The sequence below is a fragment of the Euprymna scolopes genome, chromosome 4 (assembly GCF_053919585.1).
Source record: "Euprymna scolopes isolate OS-2025 chromosome 4, ASM5391958v1, whole genome shotgun sequence".
NCBI lineage: Eukaryota > Metazoa > Mollusca > Cephalopoda > Sepiida > Sepiolidae > Euprymna > Euprymna scolopes.
The window spans coordinates 99,077,820-99,105,478 of NC_136485.1; the positions used below are offsets into that span (position 1 = coordinate 99,077,820).

The following is a 27,659-nucleotide window of genomic DNA, read 5'->3' on the forward strand; positions in this document are numbered from 1 at the left end:
TTTAATAAACACTGAGTCATGTCACGTGACCTGGACGGAAACAAGCTGTAATGGTGGTCTGTATATGAAAACATTGAATATAATAAGAGTTTTTTTATCGGTAAAAAAGGCGCCTATCATACAGATCAAAATATTAACTTTCATGTTATGAAAACGTTACCAAAGTTATTAGCAGGTTAAAAATAGTTAGATACGATAGTTAAACGAAAAATAACAAGCCAAAAATGTGAAGTAAAAAAAAAAATATGCTTAAAAAAATATTAACGATCGATGTTTTTACAAAAAAACAAAGCAAAACGCCATTTTCTTTTTAGTAACACTATTTCTCTTTAGAGTAAGGAAGACGAAGAGAGAGAGGGAGAGAAAGAGAGAGACACACAAACAGAGAGAGAGAGATGTCTAGACAGGAAACGAGATTCGTTTTACTATGTTTTAAAATGTAAACAATGCATCCAAAAACATTACATATACGAAATAAGAGTGAATGGATTTGATCATATCCCAGGCATAAATCCTCCTTATTTTCGAGTAAAGTTTGTTTCTACGAAAGATGAGACCACTTGAATTCTAAGAACAGATACTACACTTTGATCTTAGACAAAAGACAAAGTAACCGTCTTATACAGCTTAATTTTCTACCGAGCATTATCTTCTATTATAAAAATATGCATAATTTATATTTATCGATTACTAAATTGAGACAAGATGTCATATTCCAAATGACTACTTGGGATTACCAAATGACTTATGCAGATAACTAAAGTTAAGCAATATGTAGTCTGGTCATTCTAAGATGGGTGACTACTTGGGAGTTGTTTGGTGTGTTCTTAATGAAATAGAAAGCCAAGATGATGTATCAAAGTTATTATTTTAGTAAGAACGGAGCTATAATTAATGTTAAATCAAGAAAAATGATTATAGAAATTAGTAAAATATCCAAGAATTATGAAAAATGATGACATGTGAGTTATTTGATTAGTGTGTTTGTAATGAAATAAACAGTCCCGACAATGTCTCAAATGTATTATTTTAGTAAGAGGTATGCGATAATGTTGGGTAACTCATGAAACATGATTGTCGAAATAAGTAACATATCCAAGAATTATGAAAAGTTATGAAATGTAAGTTATTTCATTTGTATGTTTATAATGAAATAAAAAGCCCAGAAAAAGTCTCAGAGTTATTTCTTTAGTAGGACGGGGTCAATTATGTGGGTTTAATCATGAAAAATTATTGTCGAAATTAGTAACATATCCAAGAATTATGAAAAATGATGAAATGTGAGTTATTTGATTGGTGTGTTTGTAATAAAATAACTAGCCAGATAATATCTCTAAGTTATTATTTTAGTAAAGGGATTTTTTGGGTTAAATCATGAAAAATGATTGTCAAAATTAATAACATATCTAAGAATTATGAAATATGATAAAATGTGAGGTATTTGATCGGTGTGTTTGTAATGAAATAACCAACCAGAAAATGTCACAAAGTAATTATTTTAGCAAAAGGAAATGATATTATGTGGGTTTAATTATAAAAAACGATTGTCGAAATTAGTAACATATCCAAGAATTATGAAAATGATTAAATGTAAGTTATTGGACTGGTGTGTTTATAATGAAATGAACAGCCCAGATATAGTCTTAAAGTTAATATTTTAGTAAGAGGGGGTCGATTGTGTGGTTTAGATCATTAAAAATGATTGTTGAAATTAGTAACATCTTCTATATATATAAAAGCGAAAATGTATGTATGATTGTGTGTTTGTATGTCTGCTAAAAACTTTCGACAGACAGAACAAAATTTCACAAACTTGGTCTCATATGAAAACCCCATCCTTCGCCCGACAAATATTGAAAAATTTACCAAAAACGTTAATTTTTTCATCCTGAAATCAGCACTTTTCTACAGGGGAGGGTCAGCAAAAACCATCCTCTCATGACGAAATTGGTTCTACGCATGTGTCAGACAACGTCATAACACCTGATTTAGTTTAAATATTTGAAGAACTGACACAATTTCATGTATGTCGTGTTAGCTCAGTTGGTTAGAGCGTTGGGTCATTATCTAAAGGTTTTTGGTTCGAATCGTGGTGTGAGATTTCTTCTTTTTTACTTCGCTTATTCTTAGGTTTTCATTAACACCCCCCAACCCCGACTGACCACACACACCCAAAAACACCTGGGTACCAACCGATTTTTTAAATTTTAATATCGAAACAGGCTTATTTAAGCCATTTTTCACGTGTTTTCTTTTTTTTTGGGGAGGGGTATTTTTCAGATTTTTTAAAGCAGTTTTAACGTTCGTTTTTCTGTTTTCTTTTTTCGATTTTTACATTTAACATCGTTCGTTTGCCTTACGTTAGTTTTCTTTTTTTTTTCGATGTTTTGATTACCCCACCGCCCGAGTACCCTCCGCTTTATTTTTCAGACAACTTTTAACGTTCGTTTTTCTGTTTTCTTTTTTGTTTTTTTTACTTTGCTTATTCTTACGTTTTCATTAAATCCCCCCACCCCCGCCGGACCACACACAACTCCAAACACTCGGGCAATGCCGTGTACCACCCCGCTAGTCTATATACGTATATAATAGTGAAAACGTGTGTTTGTATGTATGTATGTGTGTTTGTATGTCTCGCAAAAACTTTCGACACAGGTCACGGATTTTCACAAGATTGGTATCATTTTAAAGTTCCAACCTTCGCCGGACAAATATCGAAAAATTGGCCAAAAACATTAATTTCTTCACCCTAAAATCATCAGTTTTCTACAGGGAGGGGTCAGCAAAAACCGGCCTCTCATGACAAGTTCGCTTCTACGCATGCGCAAATGACGTCGGAACATGATTTACTTTAAATATTAAAAAAAAAACAATCCAATTTCATCAACGTCGTCTTAGCTTAGTTGCTCAGTGGGCGGCCTCATTATCTAAAGGTTTTGGGTTCGAATCGTGGTGTTAGACGTTTTTTTTATTTTTCAGATTTTTTAAAGAAGTTTTAACGTTCATTTTTCTGTTTTATTTTTCCATCATATTCGCGTTTTCTTTTGTTTTTCCGATTTTTACATTTAACATCATTCGTTTGCCTTACGTTAGTTTTTTTGTGTTTTCTTTCGATTTTTTAAAGTTTTAACATTTACTTTTTTTTTTAAATATTTACTTCGCTTATTCTTGTGTTTTGATTAACCCCCCCTCCTCCCGAGCACACACACCTCTAAACACCCTGGCAACGCCGGGTACTCCCCACTAGTATCTAAGGAAAGTGAAAAAGGATTAAATGTGTATTATGTGATTGGTGTGTTTGTAATGAAATTACCAGCCAAGCCAATGTCTTAAATGTATTACTTTAGTAAGAGGAAGGGGATTATGTGGGTTAACTAATGAAACATGATTGTCGAAATTAGTAACATATCGAAGAATTATGAAAAATGATGAAATGTGAGTTATTTGATTCGTGTGTTTGTAATGAAATAGACACCCCAGACATTGTCGCATGGTTGTTATTTTAGTAAGAGACGGGCGATTATGTGTGTTAAATCATGAAAAATGATTGTCGAAATTCGTAACATATCCAAGAATTATGAAAAATGATAAAATGTGAGTTATTTGATTGGTGTGTTTATAATGAAATAACCAGCAAGACAATGTCTCAATGTTATTATTTTAGCAAGAGGAGAGGGGATTATGTGGGTTAAATCATGAAAAACGATTGTCGAAATTAGTATCATATCCAAGAATTATGAAAAGTTATTAAATGTAAGTTATTTGATTTGTGCGTTTATAATGAAATAAACAGCCCAGATATTGTCTGAAAGTTAGTATTTTAGTAAGAGGTGGTCGATTATGCAGGTTAAATCATAAACCATGATTGTCGAAATTAGTAACATATCCAAGAATTATGAAAAATGATTAAATGTGAGTTATTTGATTGTTGTGTTCCTAATGAAATAGACAGGCTAGAAGATGTAACAAAGTTGTTATTTTTGTAAGAGGAAGGGGATCGTGTCGGTTAAAGAGGGGGGGGGCGATTATTTGGGTCACTTCATTAAAAATAATTCTCGAAATTAGTAACATATCCAAGAATTATGAAAAATGGTCAAATGTGAGTAACTTGATAGGTGTGTTTGTAATCAAAAAACAGCTATACTATGTCTGAAAGTTATTTTAGTAATAAGAGGTGGCAACAATGTGGATTAACTCATGAACAAGTATTGTCGAAATTAGTAACATATCCAAGAATTATGAAAAATGAAGTTTTAGTTATTTGGTTGGTGTGTTTATAATGAAATAAACAGCCCAGTCAATGTAGCAAATTTATGATTTTAGTAAGAATTGGGCGATTATATGTGCGCACTCATTAAAGTTGATTGTCGAAATTCATAACATATCAAAGAATTATGAAAAATGATGAAATGTGAGGTATTTTATTGATGTGTTTGTAATGAAATAAACAGCCCAGAAATGTCTCAAAGGTATTATTTTAGTAAGAGGAGAGGGATTATGTGATTGAACTCAGAAAAAATGATGGTTGAAATTAACAATATATCCAAAAATTATAAAAAAATGATGAAATGTGAGTTATTTGATTGCTGTATTCGTAATTAAGTAGACATACCAGACAATTTATGGAAGTTATTATTTTAGTAAGAGGTCGCGATTATTTGGGTTACTTCATTAAAAATAATTGTCGAAATTCGTAACATATCCAAGAATTATGAAAAATGATATAATGTGAGTTACTTTGTTGGTAGGTTTGTAATGAAATAACCAGCCATACAATGTCTAAAAGTTATTATTTTAGTGATAGAAGGGGGCGATAATGTGGATTAACTCATGAAAAATAATAGTAGAAATTAGTAACATACCATAGCCTATGTATCAAAATTTTTATTTTAGTAAGAGTGGGGGCGATAATGTAAGTTAAATCATGTGACATGTTTGTTGAAATTAGTAACATATCCAAAAATTATGAAAAATCATGAAATGTGAGTTATTTCGATGAAGTGTTTGTAATGAAAAAGCAGCCAAGACAATGTCTCAAAGTTATTATTTAAGACAGGTGAGCGATAATGTGGGTTAAATTGTTGAAATTTGTAACAATCCAAGAATTATGAGATTCAACGAGATACGTGCACATATACCCTTACAGATAACCCGGAGTCACCCTGGATTCATTGAGATACATGCAAATGTATGCAAGCAGAATACACAGTCACCTGGGATGTAATGAGATAGATGCAAATATATACTAGCAGAATACTTGGTGTTGCCTTGGATTGAATTAGATTGATTGAAATATATGCTAACAGAATACCTTGTATCGCCCAGGATTTAATGAGATTGATTGAGATATATACTAGCAAAACACCCAGCATTGCCTGGGATTGAATGGAATAGGTGAGAATACATATTAGCAAAATACCTGGCATCGTTTGGGATTTGATGAGATAAATGTGTTGTATATTACCCGTCCTTGCATATACATGCTGTAAATGACCTACCCTAGGTAAGATACAATTATTTCATATGTGTAATACCCGTCTTATGTAGATAAAATATTCTTTTGTTCGAAATAGCAAATGATACATAAACATACAAAATTCCTCTCTCATAAGAATAACAAATATATTACAAAACCAAATTCAAATTTTTCATTGTTTATACAGTCCTGAGCAACGCCAGGTAGCCCCGCTAGTCTATATATATAAAAGGCAAAATGCGTGTGTGTGTGTGTCTTGGAAAAACTTTCGACACAGGCCACGGATTTTCACCAGATGAGTATCATTTTGAAGCTCCACCCTTCGGACAACAAATATCGAAAAATTGGTTAAAAACATTAGTTCCTTCACCCTCAATAGGACACTTTTCTATAGGGAGGGATAACAAGAAATCGTTCCTTTATGACAATCTAGCTAAATACGCATGCGCAAAAGACGTTCCTTGAATTAGTTTAAATATTATAAAAAGCAAACTAGATTCGCTCACGCGGTCATGGCACAATAGTCAAAGTGGCAGCTCTGTTATCTTGAGATTGCAGGTTTGATCTGAGGTATCAGATAAACTTTTTTTTTTCGATTTTTAAAGTTTTAATATTGAGACAGGGTTATTTATGCCATATTTTTGTTTTTTCTTTTTCTTTTCATCGCGTTCGCTGTTTTTTTGTTTTTGTTTTTCCGATTTTTTTAAAGAAGTTTTAACATCGTTCGCTTACATGTTCTTTTTTTTTCTATCACGTTTCCTGTTTTTTTTATTTTTCTGCACTTTTTAAAGAACATTTAAACAGGGTTATTACTTTGCTTATTCTTTAGTTTCCATTTTTTTTAGATTTACCCCCCCCCCACACACACACACATCTCCAAACACCCTGGCAACGCCAGGCACCCCCGCTAGTCTATATATATAAAAGCGAAAATGTGTGTATGTATGTATGTGTGCTTGTATGTCTGCTAAAAACTTTTGACAGACAGAAAAAAAATTCACAAATTTGGTCTCATATGAAAGGCCGACCCTCCGAACGACAAATATCGAATTTTTGGCTCGAAAGGTCCACTCTAAGTTAGTAAGCTGATCTTTTTGTACAGGTGGGGGGGGGGGCAAAAAAAGTGACATTTTAACAATATTTATACGTAATTTAATAAACGCTGAGTCATGTCACATGAGCTTGACGTAAGCAAGCTGTAATGGCGGTCTGTATATAAAAACATTGTATATAATAAGATTTTGTTATCAATAAAAAAGGCGACTACAATACACATCAAAATATTAACTTTCATGTTATGAAAACGTTACCAAAGTTATTAGCAGGTTAAAAATAGTTAGATACGATAGTTAAACGAAAAATAACAAGCCAAAAATGTGAAGTAAAAAAAAATATGCTTAAAAAAATATTAACAATCAATATTTTTACAAAAAAAAACAAAGCAAAACGCCATTTTCTTTTTTTAGTAACACTATTTCTCATTAGAGTAAGGAAGACAAAGAGGGAGAGAGAAAGAGAGAGATGTCTAGACAGGAAACGAGATTCGTTTTACTATGTTTTAAAATGTAAACATTACATATACGAAATGTGAGTGAATGGATTTGATCACATCCCAGGCATAAATCCTCCTTATTTTCCAGTAACGTCTGTTTCTTTACAGCTTGAGATACCAGGTATAACCTCCTCCTTATTTTCTTAGTGGGAGGGGGGGGCGAAAGATGAGACCGCTTAAATTCTAAGAACAGATACTACACTTTGATCTTAGCTAAAAGACCAGGTAACCGTCTTATACAGCTTAATTTTCTACCGATCATTATCTTCTATTATAAAAAGATGCATAATTCATATTTATCGATTACTACATTGAGACAAGATGTCATATTCCAAAAATCAGATATGAACTAAAAACATTGTTATTTTGAAGGCCATTCTCATTTTCGAGTGACGTTTCTTTTTCTAAAGCTTGACATGCAAGCATGACCTATTCCTTATTTTCTTAGTGGGGGCGAAAGATGAGACCGTTTGAACTCTAAGATTAGATACTACACTTTGATCTTAGCCAAAAGACCAAATAAAAAAAAAGATGCGTATTATATATTTTTCGTATATTAAGACAAAATTTCACATTCCAAACATCACAAATCGCTAAACTGCTGATTCCAAATTCTGAAATAAAAATATTATTATTCAGAAAGCCATTCTTAGTATTGGGAGGTTATGTTTTTTATATAATCTTCAGTTAAGGAGGAGGTAGGAATACATTGAATGTTTCCTCCCAAAATAACCAGCGTTGCCTGAGATCGGATAAGATTGGTTGATATATGTACTAGTCTAATACCCGGTGTAGCTCAGGATTGGATAAAATTGGTGTATATGTACTAGCAAAATACCCAGCGTCACCCGGGATTGTCTGACATAGCACTAGCATGACATATATACTAGTTGATTACCCAGCATGGCCTGGGATTGGATAAAATTCTATTTACTGAATACTAAATTGACACAAGATGTCATATTCCAAAAATCACATCTGAACTAAAAACATTATTTAGAAGGCCATCCTTATTTTCGAGTGACGTTTCTTTCTCTAAAGCTTGATATGCAAAGCATGACCTCCTCCTTATTTTCTTAGTGGGAGGGGGGCGAAAGATGAAACCGCTTTAATTCTGAGAATAGATACTACACTTTGATCTTAGCCAAAAGACAAGTAAAAAAAAAAGATGCGTATCATATATTTTTCGTATATTAAATTAAGACAAAATGTCATATTCCAAAAATCACAAATCGCTAAACTGCTGATCCCAAATATTGAAATAAAAACATTATTCAGAAAGCCATTATTAGTATTGGGAGGTTATGTTTTTATATAATCTTCAGTTAAGGAGGAAGGGTTTTAAAGAATTCATATAAAAGTATTATGTATTAGCAGATTACCTGACGTAGATGGAAATACATTGAATGATTCCTCGCAGAATACCCAGCGTTGCCGAGAATCGGATAAGATTGGTTGATATATGTACTAGCTTAATACCCGGCATATGTACAAGTAGAATACCCGGCGTAGCTTGGGATTGGATAAAATTCATGGAATTTTTCCTAGCAGAACACTCGGCGTCGCCTGGGATTGAAAAAAATTGGTTGATATATGTACTAGCCAAATGCGTCGCCCGTGATGGATTACATAGGTGTATATCTGTACTAGCAAAATACACGGAATAGCACAGGATTGGATGAAGTAGGTGTATATAAAGTAGCAGAACAGTCGGCGTTGCCTGGGATTGTATGACATAGGTGGATGTGTACTAGCAGAATACCATGCGTCACCCGGGATTGTATGACATAGGTAGGTCCGATTCGACAATTTTGAAGGTGCTTGTACAGTAGAGGTTCGATTTGACAATTTTGAAAGTGCTTGTGCAGTATAGGTCGGATTTGACAATTTTGAAGGTGCTTGTGCAGTATATGTCTGATTTGAAAAATTTAGAAGGTGCTTGTGCAGTATAGGTCCGATTTGACAATCTTGAAGGTGCTTGTACACTATAGGTCTGATTTGAAAAATTTGAAAGTGCTTGTGCAGTATAGGTCCGATTTGAAAAATTTTAAGGTGCTTGTACACTATAGGTCCTATTTGAAAGTGCTTGTATAGTATAGATCCGATTTTAAAAAATTTTAAGTTGCTTTTGCAGTATAGGTCCGATTTGACAAATTTTAAGGTGCTTGTGCAGTATAGGTCGGATTTGAAAATTTTTGAATGTGCTTGTGTAGTATAGGTTGGATTTGAAAAATTTTCAAGGTGCTTGTGCAGCATAGGTCCGATTTGATAAATTTTGAAGGTGCTTGTTCAGTATAGGTCCGATCTGCCAATTTTGAAGATGCTTGTGCAGTATAGGTCCAATTTGATAAATTTTGAAGGTGCTTGTGCAGTATAGGTCCGATTTGACAATTGTGAAGGTGCTTCTGCAGTATAGGTCCGATTTGACAATTTTTAAGGTGCTTGTGTAGTATAGGTCAGATTCGACAATTTTGAAAGTGCTTGTGCAGTATAGGTCCGATTTGAAAATTTTGATGGTCTTGTGCAGTATGGGTCTGACTTAACAATTTTGAAAATGCTTCTGCACTACAGGTCCAATTTGACAATTTTGAAGATGGGTTACTACTTGGGAATACCAAATGCTTGATGTAGATCACCAAAGTTAAGCAACATTGTCTTGGTTATTATCAAATGGGTAATTACTTGGGAATACCAAATGCTTTATTTAGATCACCAAAGTTAAGCAACATTGTCTTGGTCATTATCAGATGGATGACTACTTGGGAATACCAAATGGTTTGTATAGATCTCTAAAGTTAAGCAACATGTTCTTGGTCATTAACAAATGGGTGACTACTTGGAAATACAAAATTCTTTATGTAGATAACCAATTATCAGGTGGGTGACTATTTGGAAATACCAAATGCTTTATGTAGTTCAGCATAGTTCAGCAACATTTATCTGATGGGTGACTACTTGGGAATACCAAATGCTTTTTGTAGATCACCAAAGTTAAGCAACATTGTCTTTGTCATTCCAGATGGAGTCTAGTCATTATCATATGGGTGACTACTTGGGAATACCAAATACTTTACGAAGATCATCAAAGTTAAGCAACATGGAGTCTGGCCATTATCAGATTGGTGTCTACTTGGGAATACCAAATGCTTTATGTAGATAACCAAAGTTAAGCAACATTGTCTTGGTCATTATCGGATTGGTGACTACTTGGGAATAACAAATGCTTTATGTAGATCATTAAAGTTAAGCAACATTATCTTGGTCATTAACAAATGGGTGAAAACTTGTGAATACCAAATGCTTTGTATGGATCACCAAAGTTAAGCAACATTGTCTTAGTCATTATCAGATGGGTGACTACTTGGAAATACCAAATGCTTTATGTATATACCTAAAGTTAAGCAACATATAGCCGTGTCCTTATCAGATGGGATGCTACTTAGGAATGCAAAATTCTTTATGTAGATCACAAAAGTTAAGCAACAGAGAGTCTGATCATTATCAGATGGGTAACTACTTGGGAATATCAAATGTTTTATGTATATCTTCAACAAAGTTAAGCAACATGGAGTCTGGTCATAATCAGATGGGTAACTACTTGGGAATGCAAAATGGTTTGTGTAGATTAACAAAGTTAAGCAACATGGTCTTGGTTATTATCGGATGGTATGGTTACTACTGGGTAATACAAAATGCTTTATGTAGATCACCAAAGTTAAGCAACATTGTCTTTGTCATTAAAAATGGGTGATTACTTGGGAATACCAAATGCTATATGTAGATAACCAAAGTTAAGCAACAATGAGTTTTGTCATTCTAAGATGGGTGACTACTTGGGAATACAAAATGCTTTATGTAGATAACCAAAGTTAAGCAACATTTAGGTTGGTCATTCTAAGATGTGTGACGACTTGGGATTACCAAATGATTTATGCAGATCACTAAAGTTAAGCAACATGGAGTCTGGTCATTATCAGATGGGTGACTACTTGGGAATACAAAATGCTTTATGTAGATCAATGTAGCAAAGTTATTAATTTAGTAAGAAGAAGGAGATTATGTGGATTAAATCATGAAAAATGATGGTCGAAATTATTAACATATCCAAGAATTATGAACAATGATGAAATGTAATTTATTTTATTGGTGTGTTTGTAATGAAATAACCAGCCAAGACGGTGTCTCAAAGTTATTAGTTTAGTAAGAGGAAGAGGACTATGTGGGTTAAATCAGGAAAAATAATTGTAGGAATTAGTAACATATCCAAGATTATTGAAAAATGATGAAATGTGAGTTATTTGATTAGTGTGTTTGTAATGAAATAACCAGCCACACAATGTCTCAAAGTTATAATTTTTGTAAGGGGGAGGGTTATTTGGAGTAAATGAAGAAAAATGATTGTCGAAATTAGTAACATATCACAGAATTATGAAAAACGGTGCAATTTAAGTTATTAGATTGGTGTGTATGGAATGATATAACCAGGCAGATAACGTTTCAAAGTTATTTTTTTTGTAAGTGGAAGGGGATTTTGTGGGTTAAATCATGAAAAATGATTGTCGAAATTAGTAATATATTCAAGAATTATGAAAAGTGATGAAATAAAAGTTTTTTTTATTTGTGTGTTATAATGAAACAAACAGCCCAGATAAAGTCTCAAATTTATTATTTTAGAAAGAGGGGGTGTATTATGTGGGTTAAATCATAAACAATAATTGTCGAAATTAGTAACATATCCAAGAATTATAAAAAATTATGAAATTTGTGTTATTTGATTGGTGTGTTCATAATGATTATGTATCAAAGTTATTATTTTAGTAAGAGCGGGGCTATACTTTGGGTTAAATCAAGAAAATTTATTGTTGAAATTAGTAACATATCCAAGAATTATGAAAATGATGAAATATGAGTTGATTGGTGTGTTTGTAATGAAATAACCAGCCAGACAATGTCTCAAGGTTGATATTTTAGTAAGAGAGGCGCGATTATGTTGGTTAAATCATTAAAAATTGTTGAAATTAGTAACATATCCAAGAATTATGAGAAATGATGAAATGTGATTTATTTTATTGGTGTGTTTGTAATAAAATAAACAGCCCAGACAATGTATCAAAGTTATTACTTTAGTACGAGGAAGGATAATGTGAATTCAATCGTGAAAATAATTGTCAAAATTAGTAACATATCCAAGAATTATGAAAAATGATTACATGTGAAATGTATCAAAGTTATTTTAGTAAGAGTGGGAAGATATGTGGGTTTAATTATGAAAAATGATTGTGGAAATTTGTAACATATCCAAGAATTATGGGATTCAATATATACTTACAGATTACCCAGAATCCTCTGGAATTGAATGAGATACATGCAAATATATATTAGCAGAATACCTGGCGTTGCCTTGGATTGAATTAGATTGATTGAAATATATAATGGCAGAATACCTTGCGTCGCCCAGGATTTCATTGGATTAATTGTACTAGCAGAACATCTGGCGTTGCCTGGGATCGAATGAAATAGGTTAGAATATATATTAGCAAAATACCTGGCGGTACTTTGGATTGAATGAGATTGGTGGAAATATATAGGATTTAATAATGTAGGTGCAGATAAATACTAACAGAATACCTGGCATCACCTGGGATTAAATGATATAGGTACAAATACAGAATAGACAAATACTTGGCGTCGCCCGGGATTGTATTAGATAGCTGCACTTATACAAAAGCAGAATATCCGGCATTACTCAAGCTTGCATGAGATACGTGAGATAATTTATTTGCAATATCCCCGGCGTCACCCAGGATTGAAGGAGATTGATGGAAATATATATTAACACCAGGATTGAAGGAGATTGATGGAAATATATATTATATATATAACACCAGGAATTTTATTCCTGGTGTTGCCCGGGATTAAATGAGATAGGGGCAAATATATATTAGCAGAATAATCAGCGTCGCCCTGAATGAAGGTGGTGAAATATAAAGTTTGTACCGGAAATGGCTTAAACAATTTTCTATCTCAAAATTACTTCATTTGTGGTCAATTCCAGATATGGCTTGAACAGTTAATGATCTCACAATTAGATTAATATATTGTTGGTTTTCTATGAAAGTTTCCTAGGCCAGTTTCTATAGGAGGTGATCTATATTTGTTAAAATGTTTTATGTACTCATCCGGGAATGATGTGATGGTTGTAGTAGTGGGTAGAAAGAAGCATGATGATGTTAATTTTAAACGTGCTCTTGGGTTTTCTTTTGGGGGTTAAGTTGGAGAAAGTAATGTCCGTTTTTGGGTAAAAAAAATGTATGTGAAATTGTTTAATATATTTATTTAAATGACCCATCTTAGTGAAGGTAAAATTATTTTAAATATGTATGTGTTATATATTCACCGTCCTTGCAAAGGTAAAATTATTTTAAATATGTGTTATATATTCACCGTCCTTGCAAAGGTAAAATTATTTTAAATATGTGTTATATATTCGCCGTCCTTGCAAAGGTAAAATTATTTTAAATATGTGTTATATATTCACCGTCCTTGCAAAGGTAAAATTATTTTAAATATGTGTTATATATTCACCGTCCTTGAAAAGGTAAAATTATTTTAAATATGTGTTATATATTCACCGTCCTTGCAAAAGTAAAATTATTTTAAATATGTGTTGTGTATTCATCGTCCTTGCAAAGGTAAAATTATTTCATATACATGCTGTAAATTATCTACCCTAGGTAAGATACAATTATATCATACGTCTAATACCCGTCCTAGCTAGGTAAAATATTCTTTTGCTCGAAATAGCAAATGATACATAGACATTAAAAATTTCTCACTCTTAAGAATTACAAATATATTCAAAATCAAATTTAACTTTCTCATTGTTTATACGGTCCCGGGCTACTTTCTAAAAATTGTTTCAGTTTTCTTAAAATTATGGTAGCCTTGGTGGTAAGAGAAATTATTTAACATGTTGTACAATACCTGTCAATAGTATGTGGAATTGTTTCATGTATGTATTTTAATTACCCATCTGAAGGTAGGTATCATTATTTTAAATATGTGTTGCATATAACCCATCCCCGCAAAGGAAACATTATTTCATATATATTGTATAAATTACTTATCCTAGATAATGTACAATTACTTGATACATGTAATACCCGTCCTAGGGTAGGTAAAATATTCATTTGCTCGAAAAAGCTAATGATACATACACATTAAAAATTCCTCTATCCGAAGAATAACAAATATGTTCAAAATCAACTTCAATTTTCTCATTGTTTATATGGTCCCGAGCAACGCCGGGTAGCCCCGCTAGTATATAATATATGAAAGATAATTTTAAAAACCTCAGTATATTCCTACTTATAGTAGCAGGCCTACTACTACTAATTACATCCAAGTTACAGTCGTGTAATTGTTATGGACTTCCATTTCTTGTAATAAATAATTTTACCAAGAATTCTTCATAAGTTTTGGTTTCGGTTATATGTGAGGGAATTCAAGTTATATATATTTTTTTCATAAGTTTTGGTTTCGGTTATATGTGAGGGAATTCAAGTTATATATATTTTTTTCATAAGTTTTGGTTTCGGTTATATGTGAGGGAATTCAAGTTATATATATTTTTTCATAAGTTTTGGTCGAGGTTCAAGCTGATGCACACAAATCATATGGACATATTTTGGTTGTCTCTACATCGTAATTGAAACAAGCAAGCAACTAAATTATTCAAACATTGGTTGGTTGATTTTGGATAATTAAACATATCTACCTCTAAAAGTTTTCTTATTGAATTTCTTTTTACAAAATCTCGATGGATTACCAATCAAGGATCAAATTTTCAAAATATCAGAAAAAATGTATTTAATATTCACAAGAGTTGATTTAAGTAATTTATCACCAAATGATTTCAGAACTGCTAACAACATTTGGAATTTCCTAAGAATTAAGTATTACAACCGCAAAAGCCAAGTCAACTATAGTATTACAAAAGATCCTGTATAAAAACTCATGATGTGATGGTAGTAACTGTAAGGCATAATAATTGATTTGCCATCTATTTTACATGCTGGCATGTCTGGGACGGCTCTTTGAAATTGACTTCCAGACTAATCTATCACTAGTAAACAAGTTAATATCCCTTTTTCTTTATCAGTTTCTACTATGTTTTCCATGGCCTTCAACAGCGAGCTGATCCTAATACCTCGATTCTTTTTAAATGACAGTTGCACAGAAACAAGTAATAATAAACATTCTAATTGATATATATTGAATAAATGATAGCAATCAAGTGTGTGTGGGGGGGGTATATGAGAGTGTGTGTGTGTGTGAATTCCTGTATATATGTCTTTTTCTTCTTTTCAATTTTCTTATCATTTTGTTCTGGCTGGGGATGGGGCATCCTACCAGATCCTAAACATTCACCAGCTATCTCATACATTCCAACCGAGAGATCTTTTTAAGATTCTAACCATCCTTCAAAGTGCAATGTTTTGTAACTTCCTTGCATTTGGTTCACTGGGTATATTTGCTGGCTAGTTTTTTAAATTATTTTTATGAATATAGTTGCTCCTATAATTACTGAAAATAGAGATCTTTCTTTTTATGTTATATATGTATAACATTGATATTTCGTTATATATGTATAACATTGATATTTCGTTATATATGTACAACATTGATATTTCGTTATATATGTATGACATTGATATTTCCTTATATATGTATAGCATTAATATTTCGTTATCTTTTCCCTCTCAGCTCTGTTTAACTCAGCATTATAGGGGACACTAACTTTTAAGATTGCTTTTTTTCCCCCTTATTCCAGTGAAGTTTTCTAGGTACATAACTGCAAGAATTGTACATGGAATGTTCTGAGTAGTCACTCAGAACATTGTACACTGCAACATGAACAAAAGTTTATCTTGCCGTGTACATGGGTCTCAATGTTCTAGGATTTGATAAATCTGAATGAAACAATTTAAAACATAAATAATGAAGAATTTGATTGAATAAAACGAATGGAAAACATCAAAGAAAATGAATGAAAAACTCAATGTAAAAATCATAAGCATGTATTTCATGTAGTTTCTGAAACTGTATTTTATGTAGTTTCTGATTATTACACAGAAACCCACAGAAGTCATATTGTTTTTCTTACGAATGAAAAACAGTTTTTCTCAACATGGAAACTCTTGAAGAGGTCGATCATCAGCAGGCCAAGGGGACAAAAGCATCCTTAACTGCATCAGCAATTCTTGCATCACCTTCTGTCGACTTCGATCATAGCTTTAGTCTCGAAAAGAAATAAGTCAGAATTTACTAAGCCCTTGTCCACACCATTCTCTTTATGATTGTAAAACTTATGCATGCAAGTGACCTATGTAAACTGGAGGGATTTCAACCATTACTGCCTATGCCATATCCTCTGTGTCTGCTGGCAAGTTTTTCTCCAGCAGTACAATTCACACTTGCTGCATGATCCACTGCCTGCAAAAATCTCTTTTTACCAGATGCCTTAATTGGTTCATCTATGGCCTTTGACACATGCAAGTAACTTTATCTATGAAGTCATTGATCTAACACCACCACTAGGCTGGAAGAAACGTTGCAGTGGTCAACTCAAACCCTGGCTCAGGACAGCAAAGCAGGATTCTGAACTGATTCTGGCCCTCACCTATGGGATCCATCACTGGAACTGCAAATGGCTTGGACTCATAATAGAAGCAGCTTTGGATCACAGTATCTGGTCAGCCAGTCTTCGGGACTTGGTGAACTTGTTGGAAAGAGCCGGCTCAACCAACCCAAGGTGAATGCCGCAAAGATGACCATGAAAATAAATCACTCAATAAGCCTCGGGCCTGATATATAGATGCCACTATTAACAAAATAATTTCATAAAGTACTAACTTTCAAACGGCACATGTTAAAATTTAAGCTAATTCAAATTATGAGTTTATAAATTACTGTTATTTAAGTTAAACTTCTGTTGCAAGTTTTCAAAATAATGGAAACAATTTTGTTGATATTATGAGGTATATTCCAATCTTAATGTGTTAACTTTCAAACAGTGGTGCATTTGTGTAGTTCCTAATGTTTATCTAATTATTATTTATAGAAGCTCTTCTCGTGTATTGAAAAAATATTCTTTTTTAGTTCACGTTATCAATATACTTAATTTTAAATAAATGTATATAATTTAACGGGAGTAGAAAGTGGATCCTAGATTTACTTTCAACACCCTCATAACACTTGCTTCCCTTATTTTGATCTTTAGTCCTCATATTCCATGAGTAATGTTTCTGACAAAAAGGGAAAATTGATGTTATCTGGGTCAAAATCTATTCCATCTAACATTTGTTGACAAGTTTTTTTATTTTAGCTCCTTACATCAAGTGGTTTTATGCCCTGTCTGGAGTGATCTTGATAAAAAAAAAAAAACAATTATCAGAAAACAACTATGTACAAGAGTGAGTACTTATGCATCCTTTGAACCAGATATAACTCAGCGTTCAGCTCGCTTTTTCTCAGAACACAACGTTAACAACTCGAGTTTGGTTGCTGTCTGATGTAACATAGCGATCAACCAATCACAACATGCGCGCTGAGTTTCAACATGACGTGCGTGTGCTCGAGCAATAGATGAGAATTTGGAAAAAGAAAAAAAATGAACTGGATGTCATAATAGATTTTTGTCAACAGCGGAAACTAATGGCAAAAGCAATAAAATGTGCATCTTAGCAAAAAGAGGTTGGTGAAGAGCTTCCTTACATGCCCACTACCTATTCTCTGTCCCCTTTGCCATCGTCTGATGCTGTCCAAAAGTCTGAGGAAAAAAAACATCTTCCTAAGGAAATTTTCCTGGCAATAGAAAAAAAAAGAGTCCAAGTCAATTGGCCAAAAAAAAAAAACCCAACCCACCCACTTTTGTTGTTTCATAAAAAATACTTGAAAAATATGCCCCCCCTACCCCTGCTCTAAAAAAAGTTTGTTTTAATTTTCCTTCATAAAATAAAAAAAAATACGTGACAAACAAGAAAAATCATCAAAATCATTTGCTTAAAATTATTTATTGGACAAAAAAAAACATTTGCTTATTTATTTGAAAAAAAGAATTTGCTTAAAAATTATTTATTTGACACAAAAAAACCCAACTTTTCTTCACACGGTTAATAAAAATTAAAAATGACAGTAGGTTTTTGCTTTTTTTTCTGTTGATATTTCTACATTTACAATTTTAATATTTTCTTTTTACGTAGTGTTTTCATGATTTCATCAGCAATGCTCGGCATTATTCGGCTGTTGATGTCATGATCCAAAGAAAGCCGAGCGAACGCTGAGTTACGTCTGGTTCAAAGGGTGTATAAGGTGATGTTTGAACTAGTGTTGGGATGATTAATCAGAAAAATTTGAGTTTAATTTCCAATTTGACAAATGATTTCTAAAAAAAGGTTTGAACTCAATTTTCCATTGCTAATGAAAAATGATAAATTTTTATTGTTTTTAAACTATAAAAATATGATGTAAATTTATTTTACTTGCATAAAAAAAACCCAAATAAAAACAACACCACTTTGCATACTTTCGGTAAATAATCTTTAAAAGAATGCAATTTATTTAACATGTTTTATTATTTGTAATATGGTAGGGTTTTCAGTTCCATTACTCAGCTGGTCAAAATTATAAGCGAACTGGCTCTTATCTTTTTGCACAGAAATAAATCCCAGATAAAAAATTGTCATTTTATCATGGTTATTGAATCGTATTATCCAGCCAAACACACATCAGCCCTAATATTTATTAGTTGACATATTACTAATGTAATCAGGGTGTAGGAATTATGGCAATTAGCTTAGCCTGGGAGCTGAACCTCTCAGGAGTAGCTACACCGAGGGCTCCACTCAAGCGACAGCATTACATTAGTATAAAGACTTTTGAGGTCCTAGTGCCGGTAAGTATAAACCCAAATACAGTTTAAGGAGTTCTTTTCTTTTTTTTTTTGGTACATCGTAAATTTAAAAAAAAAAAAATTCCCCTATCATATTTTATAAAAAACCTATTTGAAAAATAAATTCACTTAAAAGTGAATACAGAAAATAGTGAAAATCTAAACCAAGCATTTATTTAATGTGTCTTTTTTATTTTTTAATAATATTATCACATACCTAAAAATTCAATTAGAAGAAAATCACTCTCAATATGATGGACAGATGTTGACCCCATTTAGAAAATTTATCTCTCCACTCGCCATCTACTTTGTTGATCACAGCTTGTGTGTGGTGAAGAGACACTCTGTTGTGGTTCCATCTTTTCCAAGATCTAATTGATTCCATTTGACATACAAATGTTGTACCTTATCTGGATATTGCGATCAATGAAAAAGAGTTCTTTGCTTTTGATATGTTAACAGAAATTGCAATAAACTCCAGTGCATACCAGATAGATGACAGCAGCTTTCCTGTGTGCACATCATTGGCCATAACTTTCTAATCCTCAACAGGAAATCTACCTTTGACCGTCATGCCAATATCTGTGTTCAACAAAACTTCAATCTACGCAATGTTACAACCTTCTTTACCCAACTGCAGAATTAAAGGCTGCATTTGGAGAATCTTTTTCTCAAACCAATGTATCAGAAGCTTTGATGTTTAATAGGTAATGTGTTCACATTCACATAAAAAAAGAACATTATATTAAGTGCTATATAGACACCTACTACAATCACTGGTAGAACCTACAGAATCTTTGATGAATATTATGATAAAACAATTGCTGAATTTGCAAAAATTTAAGAACTTCAGTTTATTTGATATCTTCGAAACATGTTAGGATAAATAATTTGCAATTTTCTTTCTATGCACAACAAATGTAATTATCTAATAACATGATTTTGTGGCCTTTTGCAACATACTCAAAATCTTCAAAATGCAATATTTTGAAAAATGCTTTGAGCTCAAATTTTCGGGATTACCTACTTTTTTATGCCAACAATGGGAAAAGTTTGAAAAAAATTTTGAGAGGTATGGATGACATTTTCAAATTTTTGTGTATGATTTGATATGGCAGCAGCTAACCTATACTTTATTAACGTACCATTAAAGATTGTATTTATTAAAATGGCTGACAATATGAAGACATTAAAATGGTTGGTACAACATAGCCAAATTGCCAATAACAAATGTGTCCAAAATTCCTATGCCCATAGCAAGAAACAAAAAAACGCATTGACTGTTATTGTTATACTTGCCTAAAATGCAACAAAACAAAAAACATACAGGTGGACTCTTTTTTTTTTAAATGTCCATTTAAACCTAAGCCAAATCATAAAAATAATATATTGTCAATGTTTGAAAGTACCACAAGTTCACTTTATGAAAGAGACTGGTGTATAAATAGGTACCCCAAACTGTTTTTTTTTTTTTTACTGTAAAAAAAACTTTTTAGGTATACATATATGGTGCTGCAAGATATATTTAAAAAATTCCAAATTTGTCTTAGTTTCTCAATTAGTATCTTAGTTATGGTCATTCAAAGTTAGTCAGACATTGCATTTTGTGTGATACTGAATATAAGGCAGTATATAACTGAAGATTCAACTTCAAATAAGTTGGGTTTTTTTAAACCCTTTTTCACCCAAAACAAGGTGTATTGTCACTTGGTTGTACCTCATCTGGATATTGCGATCAATGAAATAGAATTCTTTGTTTTTGATATGTTGACAGAATTGCAGTTACTATTTGATATCATGTTCTAACAGGGGATTGTGGAAAATTGTGCAGAGAGATATCTGTTCACATACATTTAAATTTCTGTATGTCAGTACAGTAAGAGAAGCAGAAGACTGGAATTCCAAAGTTTAACAGTCTTTAACAGGAAACAACTATTAAAATAGAAGGCTTTCAGTATCTACAAACCTCAACAGTGAAGTGCTGCTTGTCGGGTTGATCAGAAGTATGTATGTGGAGGGGGAACATGCTGAGACTTCATTAGAGAACCTTCCATTAAACTACTTGTAAAACAGGTACAGAGATGCAACATTGCAGTGGTTGGAGCTTGGTCAATAGTATAGGATCTATTAGATTTGAGACTCTTTTTTGACGCTAAGAGGAAGAGACTAGTGATAAATGCACCAGATATGACAAAAATACTCATGGGCTTGATACTCTCAAATGTGATTAATTTTCTAACGCAAGAGAGAGCCTATCTTCTTTGCAGCAGCTTTGGCAATGTTCTCAATGAATTCAAACTCATGTTACCTCTTAATGTTAAGCCAAGGAGTTTGGTGCTTTTTGCATGGCAATCAGTGATTGAGAATGTCTTTAAAATTTTAATGAAAAGAAGTTAGTTACCATCCATTTACGGCCTCATTCCACTACAAACCTGAAGTGAAAAATCTTAATAAATATAATGTCATATTCATTAAAAGAAAGATAATATAGATGGAATTAATAATTCTTAGAGATACAGTCTTAAATGTTGATGAAAATCACATGCCATTGCAACTTTGCCCATATAAGTTTTATTTTAGTATTGAAACTTATGATTCATGACATCATACGGATTAAACAAATTTATTTTTTTATCCATAAAAACATTTTATTTCTAATGTGTAAACACGTCCTGAATCCCAATTTAGCAGCTGTTGATAAAAATGGGTTAAATGTGTATTTTATCAAACCTTTTGTAGAACGCTACCCATTAAAAATACAAGTATAAAATATTTATACTTTACTAATTTTTGGATGAGGAATAAAAAAAGGATTAAAAATTTGTTGTTAAAAAAAGGTGAAATTAATAGGGGTCGGCTGTATGAGGGTCTATCTACAAATCCAGGAATGCAGTCTCATTTTGGATGCATTTTGGGATAAGAAACATAAATAAAATTAAATTTTTGAAAAATAGCAATGTTTGGCAGTTAGCAACCCAAAAAACTGCTAAAATACAATTTTGGCTAAAATCATAAAAAAAAAAAAAAAATGCTAAAATAACAATTTTGGCTAAAAATCATTAAAAAAAACCCTGCTAAAATAGCGAATTTTGGCTAAAGTCATAAAAAAAAAATTGTAAATCATCTCTGCTCCTTTGCATCCTTAGAATTACCCACCCTTAGAATTATTTTTAAATGACTTAAGTAGCAAGAACTTATAAATAGCTTTTAAAAGTAATTTCACATTAAAAATCACACCAAAATATGCAAAAAAGGGTAAAAATTTTAAGATTTTTCAGTAAATTTGTACACGTCATTGCAACAGCCGCCCACTTTTAGATTTCTCCTTATTCAGACTCAACAAAATCAGTCACAATAAGAGATTAACCAATCTTTGTGTTCTTAATGGTCAAATTACTGTATTCATAAATGTAGAATAATGAGTTATGAGTTGTAGAGTAATGGATCGAGCCATGCTAAGAGAATTGGGAATCACAACAATGGGAGAAGCTCTGTCTATCCTTCGACAAGCCAAGGAACCCGCTACCCAGACCATCTATGCTAAGGCACCAGCTGCCAGGCCTCCCCAACTTCATCTCGAAATGACCCCTCAACAATTCAGAAAATTTCGGATTGACTGGGAAGTATTCACCATCCCATTCTCCCATTGTTGTGATTCCCAATTCTCTTAGCATGGCTCGATCCATTGCTCAATGTATTTCCAACAAAACCCTCTCAAACGGATATACTGGAGTCGAACAACATAAGAAACATAACAGAGTCAACAGCCTTAATAGCAACATTTGCAGACAGCAGTAATATAGCCATGATATCACAAGACCTAATTCCTTCAGCAGGTCGTGGCGATCAACAATATAACAAATTAATAGACACAATACAGCAAGGCTTCCCAAAAACACATAATCTCACTGCTCCCGAAGTCCGTGAGTATTGGGAGGTGAGGCACCGCCTTAGCACTGACAATGGTCTAGTATTGTTGGATCGAAGGATCGTCATCCCCAAAACACAACGAAAAAAGGTCGTACACTGCCTGCATTCTGCACACCAAGGAGTAGTCGGCATGAAAGCACGTGCCAACGAATCGGTGTACTGGCCAGGGATGGATGCATCAATCCGCAGTATTAGGGCGAATTGCATGGTATGCTCAACCATCGCATCTAGTCAACCAAGGGAGCCTATCATTCTAACACGATCCCCAGAGTGGCCATTCCAACAAATCGTCATGGATATTTTTTATGTTGGAGATCACACATACCTTGCCCGCACAAATAGGCTAACTGGTTGGCTAATTTTATACCGCCTAGAATCAGGTCACACTACTACAACTAAATTGATGTCCATATGCCGACAACTGTTCCAAACATATGGTGCCCCAGAGGAACTCAGCACCGATGGCGGCCCACCTTTCACTTCCAGCACGTTCCAAGAATTTCTGAAAACATGGTGTGTTAGGCACAGATTATCTTCTGTTGCGTATCCCCAATCCAATGGCAGGGCAGAGCTCGCAGTAAAAACTGCAAAGAGGATTGTGAAAGGAAACACAGGCCCCCACGGTTCCTTGGACAATGACAGTGTTGCCCGGGCCATCTTGCAGTATCGGAATACCCCAATCCAAAGCATTGGCCTATCACCGGCCCAATTATTACTTCACCGTCGACTACGATTTTTGGTGCCCTGGGTAAGATTCAAAAGGAATTTTTGGAAAAAAAAATCAATTTTTGGCAGTTAACATTCCAAAAAGAACTGACAAAAAATGTGATTTTGCAGTAAAATGGGGAAATATTGCTGATTTCTTTAGATAAATGATGTTCTATGTGCTTGAAATTGATCTATTCTATTTTCTCATATTAAAATTGTGTTCATGAATATTATTCATGAGATATTTTGTTGAAAAATTGTATTTTGGGGCTATTTTTTTTTTTTTTTTTCAGGATATTTTGACCTAAATTTGTCTGTAGCATACAGAGAATCCCTAAGATTAATCCCCTTCCACTATTCCAATGACTCTCAACATTTGACCCTGCTTTCAACAGACCACAGTCCACAGTAGATTAGTCGCAGAAACCAACCAATTCACTCAAGATAACTGAAAGCATGAAACAAGAAAGAAGTAATCATTGAAAAAAAAAAATACTAACATGAAGAAAACTATGAAAATTAATCCAAGTATGGTTAAATTTCTGAAAAAAAAAAACTTGCAAACCTTTTCTTGCCAGTCTTAACTTAATTTGAAATGTTGAAAAAATCATACACTGTTTTCAGATATTTTAACATGAATCAAAGTACAGTCGTTGGTTCATGTGCAACCTGGTGGTAGTATCACCATTACCAGTAGCTCAGTTGGCAAGAGCACCTTACACCAGATTTAAATGTAAATGGATGCAGTGTATTCAAAGTCAGTTTTGCCAAGTTCTAGTTCCATTACCTGTTGATAAAAGCTGTAGAAATGCACAGAAGTACTTGAGAGCCTGAAAGGTTTGCAAGATTAATAAGTAAAGTACTAGGACGCAATCGAAACGTAACCAAATGAACAAAACTCTGTCTTCATTTTTGGCTTTGGAAAATTTTCATGAATATTTGCATGATTTTTCAAGGTGAAAATGTTATTTCTCAGTGTCAAGTTCGATTCCCCAGCCACTTCACACACCAAAATCTGATCACTCTCAATCTCTTTCTCATCATCTTCTACTTTAAGTCAGCATTGCAATCTGTGCGATAGACATGTTTAACAGTAGAACAGTCTAGAATCCTTCTCTGTGATATTTTTTCAGTAACCAATGTACCATAGCATAAATGGCTCCTCAATTCAGAATGTAACACACATTTGACCCACATGTAAAATCTTATTTTCTGCCTATTCTTCATTGTTTTTTGTCTGAAGCACTTTGAGAGCATATTTATTACCTGGCAAATTTATTATTGGATTGTGTAGTGGACTTTCGGTCAGTGTTCAAGTTGTGGATAACTTGACAAAGACTAAAGTTAATATTTATTTTATTTGATAAAATAAAATTACACAAATAAAAATGTGGCACAAGGCCGAAAAAGGGGGGTGGGGGTTAATGTTGACCTAACTAACATAACGTTAACTTAACTAGACTCTTTCACCAAAATACCAGAATCACTCTGTGGACATCCTACTTAAACCCCGAAAGTTACAAATATATATACATGATGTGGGGGGGTTGGGGATAAAAATCTTATTTACAAAATTGGATGAAAAATATACAATGCTAAAAGGTGGTTAGTAAAAAGAACCCCCTCACTACTAATTGTGGCGGATAAAAAGTTTTGCCAGTCGAAAAAATGTGGGTCCCACGAAAACTGACTTTATTCAAACACAACAAAAATGGCCCACATCTCTGGCAAAACAGTTTATCCGTCACCTAAGGGGCCGGGATTGGGGGTTATCGAACCAGAAGTGGGGAAAAAAAAAAAAAAAAGAAAAAAAAGGGACGCTGGGACAGGGAAAACCAAAAAAAGGGGATTGGGGCGATGATAGCATGCATACTCTAGCTAAGTTAAAAATCGAACAAAAATGCCTAACTAGCCTACTCTAGGAGGTCCGATGCATGTCTATGTTTGATCAAGTCACCCAAAATCCTTAAAAAAACCTAAGCCACTCAAAAAAGAAATTCAAGATTAGCTCCATTCACTTTACACAATCGCGAAACTTTCACCCACCTGTCGTTGAAATTCACAGGAGTGAGTTTCACCTTCTCCAGCTTAATTCGCATTTTCAATCGATATTTGAAAATGAGGACAAGCTGGGGAGCAGTGAAGGTCTCACCTCCGTAAACCTCCTTCTGTCGCGTCGTCCAAATCACGCCTCTCATAACTGCTAGTAAACACAGAAAAACATAGCGTTCTTCTTTCTTCATGGTCGGTGCCCAGTTGCAGCACGGGGAAACCGACTCCAGCACAAAAAACCGCTCGCTCAGCATGCGAACCGTGAAGCCTTCAACTAACTCACACAACGGTCGAACAATGGCGCAGTGGAAGAAAGCATGATCAAGGTCTTCCTCCCATTCTCCGCATCGGACACAATTGGGTGTCTCCGTAAAACCCGCTGCGTAAAGTCTTTTGCCGACCCAGAGGGCACTTCGTATTACCAGCCAGGTGAGTGATGCCTCGTAATTATCGAAGCAGCTCAACCCAGGCGCCCAAGGCCATATTGAGCGGCGCTCCTCCTTCGTAAAACCGAACTCCTCAATCTTTTCGTCTCGAACGGATCCCCTCACTAAGGCCCGATATAGCGCCTTGCGAGACAACAGCTGGGTGTCAGAGAGGCTTTCTTGGACCCGTAGAAGAAATCTCAAGGCCTGCCGACACTTGCGATAGAAAGGGCACTCGTTTCGGAACAACTTGTGTGCCTCCCCTCCAGCCGAATGCACACTCTCCAAAGCCTGAAAGGCTTTCTTAGTGTCTTCTATCCAGAAGACACCGTTTCCCTCACTTGGTGTACACATTCGATCCAGGTATATCAGCCTAAGAGTGTGTCAACGTATTTGCACACTAGGCATATCCAGACCGCCTTCAGATGGATGCAGGTAACAGACCTCCCGAGTAACCATGGCTTGCTTTCCGCGCCATAAGAATGCAAAAAGAGCACGCACCAGATCAACTAGTGTGGTCTCCGGGAGTGGAAGTACTGATAGACGGTAAAGGATCAGGGGGTAGATATGAGAATTGCATACCTCCGCCCGACCCTTCAAAGACAGATTTCTCAAGGCCCACAAATGAGATGCGACCTTGACCGCTTCCAATACCTCCGACCAATTTTTCTCCAGCTGGAGACCGGGGCCAAACCAGACGCCGAGTAGCTTGCATGGCCCATCAGCCCAACCAAAGGGTCCCTGAAGGGGCATACCCCTCCAGGCACCGATACGTAAGCCAATAGACTTAACGTAGTTAATTATGGCCCCTGTGACCTTGGCATACCGACTTGTTTCTATGTCAACGACTCTAATCTCGGCACTGCTCGTTACAAGCACAGTCACGTCCTCAGCATAGGCGGTATACTTTACCGGGGTAGAGCCACCTGGCAAAGTAATCCCGCGAAGGACCGGATTCACCCGAAGCTGGCGCAAATATGGCTCAAGCGCCAGCACATATAACATTGGGGATAACGGACAACCTTGACGGATCGATCTTGTTAACATGAAGGGTTTCGACCTCACCCCATTCACTTCTACCATAGCACCAGGGTTGGCATACAAGAGGCAGATCCAAGAGCGAAACTGGGGACCAAACCCAGCCGAGCGAAGAACAGCCTCTAGGTAACGATGGTCTACTCTGTCGAATGCTTTGGACTGATCTAAGTTGATCAGCGCGGCTTCTGTGTCGACTTTTTCTACGATCAAGCGTATCGTGTGCAAATTGTCTTGAATCGTCCGGCCCATTAACAGAACAAGTCTGTTCGGGACTTATTAGACGGTGTAAGACAATCTGCAGACGATTTGCTAAGATCTTGGCCAAAATCTTTAACTCTGTGTTTAACATCGTTAAGGGCCGGAAATTACCTATCCCATCCCCTCCATTTTTATCTTTGCGTAACAATTTAATGATCCCCCTGGTAAAGTACTGAGGTATGCACCCGTTCCTAAACCAGGAGTTAAAAAGTACGGTCAGCAAAGGGATAAAAATGGGCGACAGCCTCAAATACACCTCATAGGGCA

General features: G+C 34.4%; 1 protein-coding gene across 1 annotated transcript in view; it reads right to left on the bottom strand.

Annotated features, from left to right (window-relative positions):
* LOC145269103 (uncharacterized) overlaps nucleotides 1–27,659 on the bottom strand; it is a 223,163-nt gene that overhangs the window by 144,688 nt on the left and 50,816 nt on the right. The gene's annotated exons all lie outside the window — the stretch shown is intronic.